This window comes from Sphaeramia orbicularis, chromosome 10 (assembly GCF_902148855.1).
Source record: "Sphaeramia orbicularis chromosome 10, fSphaOr1.1, whole genome shotgun sequence".
NCBI classification, from domain to species: Eukaryota; Metazoa; Chordata; class Actinopteri; order Kurtiformes; family Apogonidae; genus Sphaeramia; species Sphaeramia orbicularis.
This window is the reverse complement of record NC_043966.1, coordinates 23,287,140-23,304,635: the sequence shown is the minus strand read 5'-3', so window position 1 is coordinate 23,304,635 and position 17,496 is coordinate 23,287,140. Positions and strand designations below refer to the sequence as shown.

Sequence of the window (17,496 nt, the reverse complement as noted above, 5' to 3'; positions counted from 1 at the left end):
AAAAAAAAAAAACTTTCTGGAGGTACAGCATGTGTTCACTCTTTTACAGGTAAAAGTGAAACTTTCATGTCATGTTAAAATAAGGAAACTTGTCACTAAATACGTACTTTGACATCTTTATTTTTTAAAAATACTTCAAGTAATTTTCTTCAATTTATGTTGAATGCATTTTTGAATTTGTTGTCATTATCTGTTTGGTGTTTGTTGTCTATCCAGCTACATGTTTTACATGCACTGACTCTTTAGTCAAGTTTGCAGCAGATAAATAAAGTTATTTTGATTTGGTTTGGAATTAACCAAAAGCAGAGAGGTCTCGTGACCCTTTGTTTGTGAGCCACATCATTAAAGTCCAACTATGGTAAAGAAGTTGTTTTTGAATTTTCTTCTAATTTGTTCTGCACTTAAAAAGTTACTATAGAGAATATATTTTCTCATCCAGCACCATGTAAGATGTGCCTGATGTTGTAACCCAGATGGAGCCACAACTGTAAACCTTTGATCAGAGCAGCCTCTTTTATTTACAGACAATGCTTACAAAGAAAATAACACATTATTTACTCTGCATTATACTTGCACAGACTACATTTCTATCATGTGAGGATACTCAAAACAATAGCAGATAAAACATTCATTCCATATGGAGAAAGAAGAAAAAACATCCAAGAGGTTTAGCACAGATTGTTCTTTTTATTATCATTAACAGTAATGTGATGCCGAAGCCCTTTGTGACCTCCTCACAGCAGCACTTCATCTCAGAAGTCATTCATTAGAACAAACAGAAGGCTGGAAGAAAGACAATGAGAGAGAAACATGGAGACAAAGCACAGTATAAAATAAATTAGATTGTTCTTATTAGATGTAGTGCTTTGAGATAGCTGCAAAATTAAAAAGACATTCAATAGCATGCCATTTCCAGAACAGGGCATAAATATGCCATGTGGGGCCCGTGATCCAGTTGTTGGTCTTTTGTAATCACTGTGCAGTTACTGTCCACTTTGGATTGTAAGGTCCATGGGGAGCCTGGAAATATGAGGCTGAGTAGTGTATGTTAGGATTGAGATTGGGCTACTGTGTTTCTGTTCAAGACCATGGCCTGATGTGGGCTGTGGTGAAACTAATCAAAAGCTTCTTATGTCTTCTCCCTCTGATATAAATGGATTGTATAGTCTTCCCCTCATGATTTGGCCCAGTGTTTACTGAATAAGATTTTTTACACTTGAGTCACAGTAAAGGCCACCTCACTCAATTAAGCCCCCCTGGTTCTTTTTTCATAAGAGCAGCGAGACAGCTTCAGCCCATATCTGTACCCCCTGGTGTTTCTTATCTTACAGGCCTGTAAAGGTCCAAGTGACCCATCTCTACCAATCTATGAATTTCTGCAAATGTATACATATGTGAGGGTAAAATAGAAGGAATGCAATACAGAGTGGTCAAAGACTCAGCTGGGGGGGGGGGGGTCCACAGAGGAGATGGAGGAAGGAGGGTGTGGGGTGGTGGTGGTGGTGGGGGGCTGAAGGGAGCCGTGTGGATCCTTGGAGTGGTGTGACAGACTCCCCAGCCTCCTGGTAGGATTTGTTGGAATGTGAGAGAGGAGGATTTTAGCACCAGGCGAGCCACGCCAGAGTGCTGCAGACTTCATGCCATCTGTCTCAGCCTCCATCCTCTCTTTGCCAAACTCATCAGACCTTTATTTCCTCTCCCTCTATCTCCTTCTCATCCCTGTTCACAAGAGTAGTGGACATACTGAGATCTGCTAATGTATTGGAGGGTAAAAAATGGCTGGGCTTAATAAACAGATTCAAAAATCTCAAATGATTAATATGTATTCTTGGAGCTAATTGAACGACAGCCCTCATGGCCATAAAATGTGTGTTCAATAGCCCTGCCATTTGTTACTTGACCAATGGGGAAAGAGAGAGAGGTCTGTTAATGATGAAACATGTCTTAAGTCAGAGCCAAAAAGTTCACTTAATTTCGTACTTATAAACCGGTTTATGCAAGATTTTTTTATGCAGACTATGTATTTAATATGATACATACAATCTGTGAAGATGCAGGAAAGACAGTAAATGTTTTCCTCTTACCATGTATTGACTCCATTTGATACTTGCCAGGCCCCGAAATGTGGGTTGTAACAAATGGAAAAATACCAAACAGCTTCTAACATTCTAATGTCATCATAAAATCATATGCAGATACTCACAAAAGGGGTGGATGATTCTCTGAGGTTTCAGTTGACTTATGTGTCAACCTTTTTCCCTCAGTGTGAGAAAAGGAGGCTGAAGGAGATCATAGGGAGGAGCCGTACCGACTCCATGTCCTTAACCTGTTCATCGAAGGGCAAAGGAGGGTGGAGCCAATGTAAACGAAATGTTCTCCTTTGTCCAAAATAGAACACCAGGTGGCAGGAAGTGGGCAGGAGGCCTTTGAAGCTGACCCCGGTCTCTGGGCTGGGATGGCCTCGCTATCGATCCAGCCTGAGATGGCAGGGAGGGGAGCCAGGTGCCCCTGGTGGGCCTGTAAACCACGCAGATCTATTATGGGCCATGAGGAGAGTGGAGTCGGCTGGGGCCGAGCCCTACTGCTCCCAGTCATATCAATGTGCAGACAACCAGAGTCAGCTGGTGGCGTCCTAACAAGAAGGCAGATACTGACAACAGTCTGGTGCACAACAAGCTCTACAAGCACATTCTTCATATGAAAACTTTCTTCTGCAGAATGTTGTCAAATCTGCATCTAAAACATTGCATAACACTGAATAATCAGCGTGAGAGTACTACATATTGGTATGGCTGCGCATAGAAGAAATGAATGCATGCCATAAAAAATGCAATGGCAAAGACTGAATATAGACAGAAACCAAATTAAGTATTAAACTTTTATCAAGATATTTATTTTATATGGTGTTTAAGCACAAATTTTGTTTGAAGATTTTGGTCAACAAGTCATGAACATAAATGATTAAAATGGCAAAAATGGAGACTCAGCAATTCTTCATAACAAAACCTGTTAAACATCAAAAAGGAAAAAAAGTACAAAAGCATAACGCTTCATCAGCACGTCGCCACACATGTACACACACATGTACACACACATGCAAATGTAGGGGGTGAGTAAGTTATTCAGTAAATTTCCATCTGAAAAGTCATTGTGCATTTCAGCACACTTCTGATGGAAAAAATAACTAGAATAAAATAAAAGAGCAATCAGATAACTCAGTATGTAAGTAGCATTTACATGCCTATGATGCAGGCATCCCATTCAAAGGGAACATATTCATCTAAACCAACACTCGTATTCTGCAGGCTGCTACAGCATTTGTATTTTGGCCAGATTCGGAGGAGGTGAGTGCTATCAGTGTCTATGTGCTCATCCCTCTGTATCTCTAAGATGTTTACTTCTCACAACATGCAAGCAAACACACATGTACACACACACACTTAAATGCACCCCCCCATTCCTTCCCTCCCCAGGCATGGAAATAAAAGCTCGTACTTTGAGAGGATGGCTGGAAGAAATGAAGACGTGTCTGATTTCCACAGCAGCCAATGGTGATGCAGCGCTTTGCACACTCTGCCCTCTGATAGGTCTTTGTCACTCTCTTCATCTCGGGGCCCATGTCAGTCCCTCTAATCCTCCTCCCATACACAAACGGGCCAATCCCAAGACGGGGCTCAGGGGCTGGGGAGGGATGAAGGGACCGAGGCATGGAAGGAGTGAAGGATGTAGTTCAGGAGGAGAGAAAAGAGCACCAGAAGCTGATGTGGTGTGAGAAGGAGTCAGTGTGTTATTATTAATAAAGCATTAAAAAAGTGAGCACATCAAAGCATACAGGGGCTATGCTATCGTACATGAAAGTAACGCACTATGGCTTAATGTTTCCTAAGGCATGTTATGGTGACGCCGCTTTGATTTGAAATGCATTGTGTGGAAAATGGATTTACAGGAGTGGGGAAAGAAAGCCTGGTGTGGGTGCAGACCATAATTTAAAACATGACCTCATAGGCTCTTCAAAGCCTCCATGAGGGAGGATACCTACCACTTACTCACAGTATATGCAAGAGATGCAGACGGCAAAAACAGAGGACAAGCAATCACCGTCAGCACAACAAAATCAAATGTGGATCATTTCACGTTTTGATCAGGAAAAATGATTGCAACAGATTATCCTGTTTCTCCGTCCTCCAAGACCCAAATGATTACATTGCCAATCTAGGCCTGCAGGAAGTGAAACATCTCTCTCATTGTACCCCCATAGGCCAGGTAATTATCCTAATCTACCTTCCTCCTGTGCTCGAGCTCCAGCGCCTCACTGGCTCAGACCACCTCTGCGGCTTCATTATCAGAGCTGGGGCTCACTAATGGCTTGACGGCCTCACTGTGCAGACTGCTGTCAAAGAAAGCCCAGGAAAAAAGAAGACACATGAGGAGGAGAACAGGGAGAAGAGCGAAGGAAAAAAAAAATGAGACAGTGAAAAGCAAGGGGCTGCCCTCAAGGTTAACATCTCAATCATAAGGGACAAAGCTCTCTAGTCCAGTGGTTTTGGCTCCTTAAAAGTCATCATTTAATGATGGAGGATGAGGCTACAGGGCAGAACAATGTCAAAGAGATCTGCCAATGAGCTCTTGGAAAAGCAGAACAGCCATCAGATGTATTTAAAGTGTGTTTATGAGTTTAAAGTGACGTGTTGGCGTGTCCACATGTGCAATCTATACAAACCCACAACTTGCCTGTTTGTTACAACTCTAACCTGACAACATACAGAAGGACTGGGGGTGGGAATTCACTTTCACTTTTTTTTCTGACAAATGACACCCTGACAGTTGGAAAAATGTTGGGGTCCCTGAACAGATTTCTCAGTTACAAAAATAAAATGTGTTGGATTAGACAAAGACAGACATTTTACATTCTACTTTTGAACCCCAATGAGAGCACTGACAAATGCCACCCCACCCCCACTCCGTCTGTGCCATGATTGTTTTTCTCTCCAGAAATGTCATATAGTTAAGAGGTGATAATTCTATATGGCATAAACAGACACTGACTTCTTCCAAGTGTACATAGCATATAGGCTGACACAGATTGAGATGGCGTAATGCGTTTGTGCCTCACTCTAAATAGTCACGCACACTCTAAGCACGCTTTAGCCTATATCCAGCAGCTCCAGTGAAAACTTTATAAAATGGAACATGAACTCAAATACAGTGCCCTACAGGTGAAAATATTTTGAGGTTAAAAATACTGCAGACCACAGTGATGTGTGAAAATCTATAGTACTCCTGTTTCTGTGTAGGTGTAGCAGTCTACATTCTAAAAAACTCCAGCAATGCAGAAAACTGCACGAATAAACAGCATCCTAAATCTCCCAAGACTTAACATATTCAGTTTGGGAAAAGCAGCAGCCAACAGATGTTAAATGCATATTTTAAAATTGCTGATTGGTGCCAGTTTCAGTAACTCCACCGATGCAGTTTTTTGTTTCTTTTCTTTTCTTTTTTTTTTGCTTCCATTAATGTTTTAGAAGGAGTATTCTCAACCTCATTTTGGGACCTTTGAGCATTCGTACTGGCTGTAAGTGTGAGAAAGCAGTTCAAGCCAGAGATATAAAACTGTAACTTCCTCTACAATGAAGTCCATTCATGCAATAACGAATGGTATGAGTGTAGGTGGGATTTCATCTGTCAAATCTGTACAGTTTCTCCGGACCACTTGATGTGATGCAACATCCTCTTCCACAAATGACACATAGTATAAACTGTGCACTTGTGCAATCTGGCACTGAGGTGAGTGTCGGCAAATGAACAGAAATGTTGAAGCTGATCATTTAACAGACTCGAGCAAATCCAACTGCATGGTCAGTTAAAGCAGGATTAGAAGCAAATAGGCAGATTTAAGTGAATGACTTATTTAAGACGAGAAACCTATTTTCTCTTAAGGGTACCTCCAGCAGTAGCATGTCAGGGAAATAGTTTAATTTTACTCTGTTAACCATAAAGCTGAAATAAAATATTTTACCTCGTTTCCTGAAATGACTTGTGCCAATGTCATTTATTTTTAATAGATAAAGTGTAATTGAGACTCAGTATGTGATCATTGCACCTGGTCAAAGGTGATTACTGATGTTTATAACTAAGAATAAGCAGAGGAATGTGTCTGAAAACTAATTTATTCCAACTTGATGGACAACAGTGTAAAATGTAATATTGGTCTACATTTGGTCATTGAGCTTTAAAAACAAAATATTAGACATTAAATGAAATTACTTTGAAGAATTCATTATAAAACAAAATTATTCCAACTTTTTTTTTTTTGTTTGTTTTGTTTTTATTGACTTTCTTTATTGGGAGCAATTTTACAGGCAACATGACAACATGACAGTGCAATATGACAGACAGGACTTCCATTCTTTCATTTCTTTTTTATCCCTCACACAATCCCACTCTACCTGAAAAAGAAAAATTCTATACTACGTGTTTTAAAGCCATTTCTTTGTACAGATGAAATTATTGTAATATCAGCAATATGGGCAATATTATTGATGTTTTTTTTTTGTTTGTTTTTTTATGAAACATAGTTCCAATGACGCAATTCACACTGGATATTGACCAGATATCTGTATAAACTGCAGAAAATCAGACATATATAGGAAACATGTATTGCAAACCATAAATAAAGGCCAAAGTTTTGAGCACAATGGCTGAAATATAATTAATACTTTCTGAATTCTTTGTTTGCAGTGACAGCTTTCTGTATAAAGACACTAATTGCTCTAAGTGCTCAGGTGGGATTTTGGTCCGTTGCTCCAAACAGTCTGTCTGGAAATCTCGAATATTTGGGGGACCCTCTTGTGAATTCCGGTCTTCAGTTCCTTCCACTTCCACTCACTGACTGGGCCATTCCAATTTTCTTTCGCTGGAACCAATTGCCATTTCTCCTCCAAACATAGTGCATGGTATTATTGCCAAAAAGTTAGATTTTTGTCTGACCAGACCGCATTCTCCCAGTAATTCCCAGGCTTTTCCAAATGTTGTGTAGCAAAGTTCAAACGAGATTCAACATGCCTTTTCTTCAATAACTGAGTCTTCTGGGATAGCTCGGCATATGACCGTAAAAATGTAATACCAACAGGGCAGTTTGGAGGTGGACGCATCTCTGGGACTATTTCTCTTCTCATGGCACTGGGAAAATCCATATTATTGAAAGGAAGATGAATGGTGCCATGTACTAGGAAACTTTTTTTAGTTGAATATGTTGCCAGGATGAAAAGAATGAGACACAAGTGAACCTTCCAGCAGAGCAACTATTCCAAAACATAGACAACTGCAAAGGAGACTCTCAGTTGGGTCCAACCATTCAGTGAAAGTGGAGGAAAATGAAGATCAGAACTCACAACAGAGTCACTCCTTGGAATATTCAATCAGAAACAGAGTGTTTAGAAGAATAAAAGTCCCACCTGAACACTGTGAGAGATTATTTTGTTCACACAGAATTTTCCACCAAGTATGTAGCTTCCTTGATACTTTTTTCTCTCCCCATATTTATTAAACATTATTTTATTTATCTTGCATTTTCATGTTGTCTTTATCTGATTCTTTTCTGAACTTTATACCAGTGTGTGGTGAATTGCTGGACTGCAAATATATTTAATCTTTTATAAAATGTTGAAATACCTCTTTCATCTACTGCGTATAATATTAAGTTCTTTGCACCTCAGTTACACAAAAAGATAAACTCGTGTTTCATTCAAAGATGGTGAAATTCTGCTATTAGAATATGCAAACAACAATTTGCATTTGGACCTGTGTGGTTGTCTTATGTAACTGTTGACCCACTTTATTGTTTTATTAATATGGTCTTATGTAATACTATTAGCTTCATAGCTATAGCAGCAGTAAAGAAATGCATATAAGGTTCTCTATACAATAATTATCAGCCATATAACTTTATGTTTTTCATGGAAAAACTGTGACTTTTTAAGTCATTTTTGCACACCCAACTGACTGTACATGCACAGACACATTTATACTTGAAAAATAATTACATTTCTTAAAATCTGTCAAGAAAAATTAGGGCATATAGTATCTGTTTATTTGCTTCACAAAAATATAAACTTCTGTACTTCCCTCCCCTCTAAATACTGGAATGGTTCCAATTAAAAGGACCTTATTGCACCTATATTGGACGGGAATGAAACTGAAGAATTAAGGTGACAGTAAGTGTGTGTGTGCTCAGGGCTCAGGAGGGTATTAATACACTCGACAGCAACGTTGTTTGAGTCACACTGCACATGCAGTTATCAGAGGAGTACAACTCTGTGTGGGGTTTGGTGCAGACAAGCATGAAGACACGCTTTATTTTTTGTCAGGGGTAATGTGATGATACTTGATGCCATAACAGCCTTTTTCTGTAGGATTCTGAATCAGAAACATTCTATAAATAAATATGCTAAAAAGGGTTCCGATGGGTTTTTGGGAGCAAAAAAAAATGTTTCACTGTTTCTTTTTTTTTTTTCTTTACAGAAGAATCCTTTTAGTTAGAAAAGAGTTATTGAAGGTGAAGAGCAAAGGCAAAGCATTCTGGCCTTTTTAGGACAGAAGAATGCAAGAAAACCAGGGCTTTTATTGAAGGATCTACCTTTTGTTTATCATCCTGTGTCATGGTGCTGGTTTTGAATTCAGCCCTGATGCTGAGCAATTTGAGAGCATACCATTAAATAATGTGAAGTAATTAATCCAGAAAAGATGTCTTTGTGTGTTAAGTGTATGCAGGTTATGATACAAGCAGTAAAAGGTGGTGTGTTTTTTCACTATTCTTTTACATGTAACAAAACCCAAACCTTAGTCGCTTCTATAAAAGGATTTTGAAGGGATGTGAAGCTTGTTTTTGTGCAGCATTGCTTTGACAAACCAAAATAGGATCCAGCTAGGATGTGTTTCGCACAAACAAACATAACTACAACTGATAGAAAACAGGTTTTCTGCTATCTAAAGAAAGTTGGAGTATACACAAATAACGAAGGTGCAGAACATAGGCACCGAAACACAGAAAGGTAAATGTTTGGAGGTTTGTCATTAATTGCAGTTTCTGCACCTTCACAGAAACTTGACAGAGTAAAGTTTCCACTAACATTTAAGGAAAGAACAGGAGCAACAAAGTACAGTATGTGAAATAAACTGTTTATCCTAAACTATTTTGATAACAAAAGTTAATACTTGGCTTTTGCTGTCATTATTTGATAAAACAATCATCATAAAGAAGAGAAGGACTACATGAAATATATGGATTTTTTTTCTGGGCTTTCAGTTGAAATACCACAGATGCAGTGCATAAAAAATTAATAAATGGTTCCTCCACTCTGTGAAACGTGAGCACATTTTAAAGTCATCATTTGCATCTGAATGTACAGTAATGAACATACATATTGATTATGATTACAGCTGTGTTTAGTATATTGTCATTCACTGCATAGAAAACTGTCTCTTTAATATTTACCAAATACAGGACATTGAATGTGTAATAAGCCTGTAGTGGAAAACTGATACCAAACGTCTCTCTTTGGTTTGGGTCATTAATCAGATCTGCCAGTGTAGCTTTGTACACATAGTATCTCAACACATTTAATGCATTATAAACTAATGGACAAAGGAATCACAACAGTATATTTTTCATATAGAAACTATAACAATCTGTATGATCAAAGAGCAAGAACAAGAAAGTATAAAATAATTTATGACTCACATCTTCAGCAGTGTGTAAGGTGTGCTTTTAGCCTTCCTGAGGAGTCTGTTAGGCAAACAATAGAGAGCATTAAAACATGCCAATAGAGCAGTATTAGTCAACAGCCTGAGTCAATACACCCCACTGGGCTGCATGTCTTCCTACAAACACAAGCAATTGCTTTAGAAGGCCTCAGAACTAGATAGAAACATCAATTACAGTAAATTACACCAAAACAGTGCGTAACACTTCAATTTGTTTAATCTCCTGAGCTGTCTGAGCTGTTTTGGATAAAAGTGGAGCAGAGCACTGGAGTAGGATAACATTCAATAGCCCTGAGATATACTGGCCCATCTATGCTTGGTCATGTTTATGCATAGAATAAGAGTGGGTTATTTATATTTTCATTCCTGGGACTTACTTCAAAAGCATTATTAAACACTTGAAATCATTTTCTATGTGTAACCTACTATTTTTAATAAAAAAAAAAAAAATTACATTTTGGGTAATAGTACTCTGTGGCAGCTCAGTGACTTTTACAGCTCTGCGCTGTGAGCACTGGGACTTTACAATAACTTAAGATATTTGAAGCACTTTTAGTTTGATAAGAGTTCATTAAAGCAGAACTAAAGATGCATAATATGTTTATTAAAAGGCTTTACATAGGAAACAGGTTTGGAAATTCTGTAGCAAGGCCATGAAAAAAAATGATAAACCCCATCCTTGTGTATATACTAATTTTGTTGCACAGAAGAACCACAAAAACGATCAATTTGAGCTAAACTTCATAGTCCTTCAATGACTGCTCTTGCTATGGTCGATTATCCATGAGGGGTACTGGTTGCCGGGGACAGATGAAGATTTGGCTGTTTCAGGGAACATTTTAGAGGGGGGCGGGGGGGCTGGAGTAAATGAAAGACAAATGCGAGTAGTGCCCACTCAGCTATTTTCCCAGTCAAGATCAAAGACACGCCGGACCGGCCGCTCCACGGGAAACTTGAGATGGGTCCTGCCTTTGTTTGTTGTTGCTAGGAGACCTGCAGAAGGCTGAAAGTGTTTGCAGTGGGGTACAACATCAAAACCATTTCCAATATAAATTTTTAAGGCAGCCATGTATTTGTGTCCTGGGCTTTCAATTTACTGAGTACACTGAAAAACACAAACAAATAATGGCTCATCTGTCTGTTAGTCATGGAATATAATTTTCATGCTGTTTGTTTAAAACAAAAAGTAGCTGCAGAAAATTCTACAAGCGCACATTTTGAAAGGACAGTTGTCAGTGTTCCTGCGAGTATCGGTACTTTTTGTTGTGGAGCGTACGAATTTCAGCACAACAACACTTATTTGCTCATGAGCAGGAACACACAGCATGTGAAACTTCACACTGTGCACAAAAACAACTTAAATGTAGTTTGATATATTTATAAGCTATGGTTTGGCGTCCCAGCGAAGCTAATTACGATGCTGTTATCTATTAATGGGCCCCATGATAGTAAGGGTGGCTAGACATGTGTCACACAGAGCTCATTACATATCATTAGTTCAACACTCCAATAATGTCTACACCTGCTGAGCGGAAGATAATGACTTGGCCCCTGATATTTGCAGGACTATTGTCTACTGAGCAAAGCACCACCAGGAGGATAAGTCTGCATTCTGGAGAGCTGCATGAAAACAGATAAAGCTGTACAGTAATGCAAGGCACACAAGCTTTTCAGCAAAACACTATTGTCTGATTTCCACAAAAAAAAAAAAAAAAAAAATACAGGTGCAGTTCTAACTCATTAAATAAATAATCATCCGAGCCAGAAGTCCCACTGTCTGTACATATGGCGGCGTTATATAATGCTATAGCGCTGGAAAACATTCAAGAAAAATATTATGAATAAGATACGCAATTAACAACTACATTTTGATGTAACTTGCATACTAAAAGGAGACATTTTTGTTTACTCAATTGCTATGGCTCTGGATCTCTCTGGGTTATATAATATTGAGAGAAGAACTTGACCTCAATCTTTTTCCTCTAGTGAATGTGGAAAATCCATCCACAGGCACAAAACGCAAGGCTTGTCCAGAGAGTGCAGATGTGACGACCACTGGTATACATTGCCATCTGCTGTAGATAGCACGCTGCTCAATACATGGAAAATAGAATATCTCCTGCAGTTATAATGAATTAGATAAAAACTGAAATTGCAACAAAAGTGACCTTCGTATCTGGAACGATAAAGATTAGAATTGTGCTGTGTCTGCCTTGTGTTTTCACTACTTGAGCCAACTGGCACGGCGCTGGCGTCCTCTCCCCGACTCCCAGTCTGCCGTGATGACAATGGCAACCAAATACTGCATGGCATGTAAAGATGACAAAAATACTAACAAGCCAAGGAATATTTGGAAGATCTGGATATAATAAAACACAGCTGAATTGCAGTGTAAAGGGGATGTGTTCCTGGACATTGCTCTTGCTAACTGTTTTACATTTCTAGGACATCAGCCTCATGCACATATAAAATACAGTGTGCTTTTAGTGGGCATGAAAATGAGCCAATTTCTAGCTGGAAAGAAGAAAATGAGGCTCCTTGAGTTCTAAGTTTGTATCCTCTAAAGGGTTGAATTTCCTCTAACCAACAAGAACTAAAAATGGCCTACATTCAACTGTGCTACAGGCTTATCTGTTGTGTCCTGCTTTAACCTGCTTACTTCAGTAATAACGTGTGAAGCTTTATTTGAGTATACAGGCAACATGCAACAGCCAGACAGTGACGTGACGAAACCGATTCAACATCTGAACATTTGTTTCAGCGTAAAAAAAAGGAGAAGTCAAGGCTAATCCCAGGCTGTAATTGTCTTCAGATGAGGAAGTCATCTTCTCTTGTCACCGCATCCACAGATCCACCCCTGAGTGACATCACTGTGAACAAACTGCTGCCAAGTCCTGCATCAGCGGTCTGCATGCACTTTAATTGGTCTGTAAAAAAAGCTGCTGCATTAACTGAACATCATGTAGATTTATGACTGCTCAGTACAAGTCTGTACCACGATTAAATTATGTTCTAACTGAGACTGACTTTGTTCATTTGGCTGCCACCTGTCTCTCAGCAATACAAATACTTCACTATAGTTATCAACACAGACTCACAGTGCTAATTCGTTTGCCAAATCTGTAGCTACACTCACGACTCTGCTGCCACAATAGCTTTCTCTTTTTGGAGAACTGATATTTCTTTTTTGTTTCTGCTGGACTTTCGTCATGTTACAACACAAATGTAGAATCTATTGTTCTTTGGGTGTCCTTATTCAAAGAGTAATAGCAAAATTAATATTTAATCCGGAGTAGAAGATATTCATAATTTAGATTTATACCCATCAGAAGTTTGCATATGTAATAGGAAAGACAACACAATAGGAAAACTTTGAAGAACAATGAAAAAAGCATCAATAGTTAATTAAATACATGCTATTTTCATTGGCCTGACAGAAACAAAGTGTAAATGTTAAATCTTTAATATATGGAGTCATTACATTAGGATGATTACATTTTAAGCCCCTTTAAGATAAATGAGGGTAAATTTCCAACTTGAATAATGCATCATAACCTATTGTTTGTTCACATGATAAATACACTTGGCCGCAACTTTATAGTACAGTTCTGCATTGTTTTTGTTGAGCGTCCGCCTCCAAAAGCTTTCACAGGCCTGGGTGATAAATTTGCACAGTAGTCAAGACACTTCCCTGAACAGTTCACCTCTGTTTTGGGGATGACTGCTGCCTGAACTCTGTACCCCCACTGAGACAATAAAATGGCTGGATGACCATAGGACTAGCAGAGAGGCAGCCAGTTTATAACTCTGAGGGTCTGTGTGAAGATAAAGATTTAGTAACGGTAAGAGATTGGAATTCTCAGTTTGGGGTCAGACGGCCAGAGTTACCTTTTTAAATTCCCTTAGGGCATATGAGGAGACACACAGTTACATCCCCTCAGCTTTAGACAATAGAGATGTCGCAGTGAATCAGGGGCTCTAACTCTTTAGCCAATAATTACTTACTCGGTATGTTAATGACACGAATGTGCTTAGTGAGAACATTTACTATCTCATAAAATTAGTATATATGGTCACGGAAATGGTGATTCCATTTAGTTGGATGGTTTGTTTATCATAAGCCTCCACAAAAAATAGAACAATTTCCTCCGCATAGATCTGCATTGTTTGATTGTAATTCAGGGCACAAACATGAATAGGTGTTCCATTTTATTTCCCTTTTAATCTAATTTGAGAAGGAGATCACATTGAGGCGCAAAAAATGTTCTGTATTCCTCTAAATGCATCAAGTCAGTGTCAAAAAACAGAAACAAAACAATTCAGATCCACGTGTGTGTGGCTAGCAATAACTAAAAGATAAATACAGGGACAGAGATACATTATTTCTTAATTTTCAACAGAATGAAGAATAAAACTGTAAAATCCCTAAAACAAAGCTTTAGAGAGCGCGTTAATAACTGCAGTCAGGATGCTGCTGTACAGACAGAATGTTATTTAGTATAAAATACACTGTTCACCATAAAGTTAGAATCATTTTGTCTTCAGACACATTTGTCTTTATACGTGTCAGTATCATCTTCGACCAGGTACGATTACATACTGAGTCCCAATTTTCTATTAAGAATAAATCACTTTTTCATGAGAAGAGATAAAAATGTTTTATTCCAACTTTATGGACAACAGAGTATTTTCTCTATTAACCTCTTTACACAATTTTCTACAAATAAAAATAGACGAGTATGTAAATTTTACTATACTTAAACTTAATTTCTCCCTTTGTTTAACCTTAATTTTTTTTGGAAATCAAATTAAACTTTACATATTATCTTCGGGGTGACTGGTGCATTGTGACATAGGTGTAGTTTAAAAGTCTTGATCTTTTCACACTCTAAGAAAGAACTGTTATTGGAGAGGATTTGCTGTGAGATTCTCCTTTCATTCTACAACGGTATTAAAAAGCGTAAAGACTGGGAGACAGAGGAGTGAGGCTGACGTCACAGTCCAAGAGTCACCCGCCGTGTGTTCGGCGTCTCCAAGTAAAGACTTATCTGCAAAGAAGTTTGGATGGACAATGTGGGTGGACAGGGCGTGAAACTACTATCATCATCAGTTTTGAATGAAAAAAAGAAAACATATCTTCCACAAAAAAGAAGGCTCATTCCAATTCAGCTGCGTTGTTAGGACAACGAGAACCATCCCTCAGATGATTAGTTCCACTTCAAAAGAATTTACTTTCTGCAGTGGAAACGTCCCCCTTTTGTGTCCTTACACAGGGTTTTCTCAGCCCGAAAGAAGAATCGTATGTTTAGTCAGCCTGTTTATTATTCCTTCTGTTCACACTACAATTGTATTAAATAAATAGAGTACTACTAACAAAGGCCTATTAGCCCATAAACATGTCCTGGTACACACAAAAACAGCTATATCACAGAATTAAGATACCCCTTAATGCTGTTAAAGGTATAAACAACACTGCTAGGAACATTGAGACAATTTTAAAGTCTTGTCACTAAATTCACAAAACACACATCTTATGATGCACATATTTTGTCTAAGTGGGAATTTGTTACGTCTCCTCTCAATTCTGAGAGACACCACCCCTTCCAAAGCAGCACTTGTCACTGGTGATGCTGTGAAGTAGCAGATTTTATGGCACACTTGGTTTCAGAAAGATTTTATTTTTCTTGTTCACTTCTGATAAAGCTGGAAATACAAGCATTTAAGAAAATTAAATATAATTCATTATGTTACTCCAAAAAATATTAAATATTGACGAACAATTTAGAGACTGCAAAAGCCTAATTGCAATAATAAGAATAAATCTACAACTCCAGGATTGGAACAAAAATCATTCCACTCGTTGTGATTTTCATGTGTGCAGATCAAACACTGTTATTAGCTTAATTGTTTCAAACTTGAGGTGTTAAAGGCACAGTCGGAATGCCAGTGAAAGCCTCGTTGAAATTCTGTTCCTCAAATAAACAGACATCTTCCCTGAGTCGAAATCCCAAAAGGGGTGGAGAAAAACATAGTGAACACACCTAAACGCAGATGAAGTGGAAACAGGATGAAACAATTTTTATACCACTGGCAGTTATGACATCCTGGTTACTTTTATTGGATTTTTCTTTTTTTTTGTATGTAAGGTTTATTTATAAGTTTAAACACCAAATCAGCCCCAAATGACAATATGTCTGCAGGCCTTTAGCCAGCGTCTTCAACCTCAGCCCTACTTTGAGCAAAAAGACTCATGAAACATTATAATTTATTCAAGTAAAGATCTACTTCAACAACATACAAATAAAGTATAATTTTCCTTGGATGATCCCCCTTTTAATCTCTTACTACTTATTTATGTCTGCGTCAACTTTTGATGTAATTCTGCAACTGCTTTTCTCAGCTGATGAATAAAAAACTGTTTCATGACTTCAGTCATTCCAGTGGTGCACTATGGCACTGTTTTTGATGAATGTATATTCGCATATGAATATTGGGCTGGAATCTTGCCTGGTGTGGCTCAGGAGTATCCATCTTCTCCTTCATGATCAGTGATGAGGCTCCTTGTGACCTACAGTGTATTAATATGCTCAGCAGAAAGAAGCCTCTTGGCACAGGACTCGCCAGCAGCAGCCCTTTAATGTTGGCAACTGTCAAAGCTTTGATTTCTGATTGATGAGTAAGGTTGGTGCAATAACAGAATGACACGACCGGTCATCTCACTCCCCTCTCCACAACAGGAAACATATCCTTTAACACAGAAAAACGATGCAAGCTCTTGGACTCCAGCAGCTACCACATCACCTGCTGAAAAATGTACATGTATGAAACAAGTGCCTGGCAGTTACTTAAGATGATACTGACTAGGACCTAACCAGAGGTGGAAGTTCAGTACATTTACTCCAGTACAGCTCTTACTTTGTGTACCTACTTTTTATTATGTCTCCGCTTCACTAATGGCACAAATATTTTACCTTTGAATCCATTTTCTACTACTTTAGTTATGTTTCAGAGCTGCAACAATTAATTGTATGCTTGTAAAACTTTTGCATATTGATGGCTTGAACTGTTATTAATGAAATACATTTCTGCAATTTGAGTGAATATAATATCATACAATGTCAAAGTAGACTCTGGTAATTGCTTATTAGGCAGCTTATTATTGTAATGTGTTGAACTGAGGTGTATGTCTATTATTTTGAACAGTCCATTTATATCAGTTAGAGCATACTGAATATTAAAACAAGTGAAACACCTATAATTATATGATACAATATCTTGTTGCATTTTGTTTTATCCAGCGTGGTCACAACACAATGCGATTGGTTACACATCAGGGATACAACCTTTTAACACAGAAATTAGAAAAGAATATTTATTTACGTACTTATTAAAAATCCCATACGAAAAATGACAAAAATTCTCATGAAAATGTTGTTATATTTGAATTACAGACAGTTTAATGCAGTCGTTCCCAGCCTTTTTTGGCTCATGACCCCATTTTAACATCACAAATTTCTGGCGACCCCAGACTTTCAAAACGGAGACGTTTTTGCTAAAATGAATTTGTTTTTGATCATGTAATAGTTTGATATACTATGTTGCAAATAAACATTTATTTTAGACAACATTTAGGCTATAAAATGTATATTATTATGGACGGAGGAAGAAAAGCGAGGTGGAGATTACTACACAAAGTGAGAATTTGATTTTCCTTGGTCAGGATATGTACAGTCA

At 38.2% G+C, this 17,496-nt stretch overlaps 1 protein-coding gene across 8 annotated transcripts in view; it reads right to left on the bottom strand.

The window, feature by feature from the left end:
- The window catches only part of zic6 (zic family member 6), a 95,093-nt gene that overhangs the window by 2,301 nt on the left and 75,296 nt on the right, over positions 1–17,496 (bottom strand). For 2 of the 8 annotated variants that reach the window (XR_003936364.1, XR_003936366.1), the window contains 2 exons: positions 9,740–9,784; positions 664–783 (listed from right to left, as the gene is read on the bottom strand). The exons of 1 other annotated variant lie outside the window; for it this stretch is intronic. The gene's annotated coding sequence lies outside the window, so the exon portion shown is untranslated. Of the gene's footprint in view, positions 1–663; positions 4,391–9,739; positions 9,785–17,496 lie in introns of those variants that run through there. 5 more of the 8 variants (XR_003936362.1, XR_003936363.1, XR_003936361.1 and 2 more) reach the window with 5 other exon arrangements.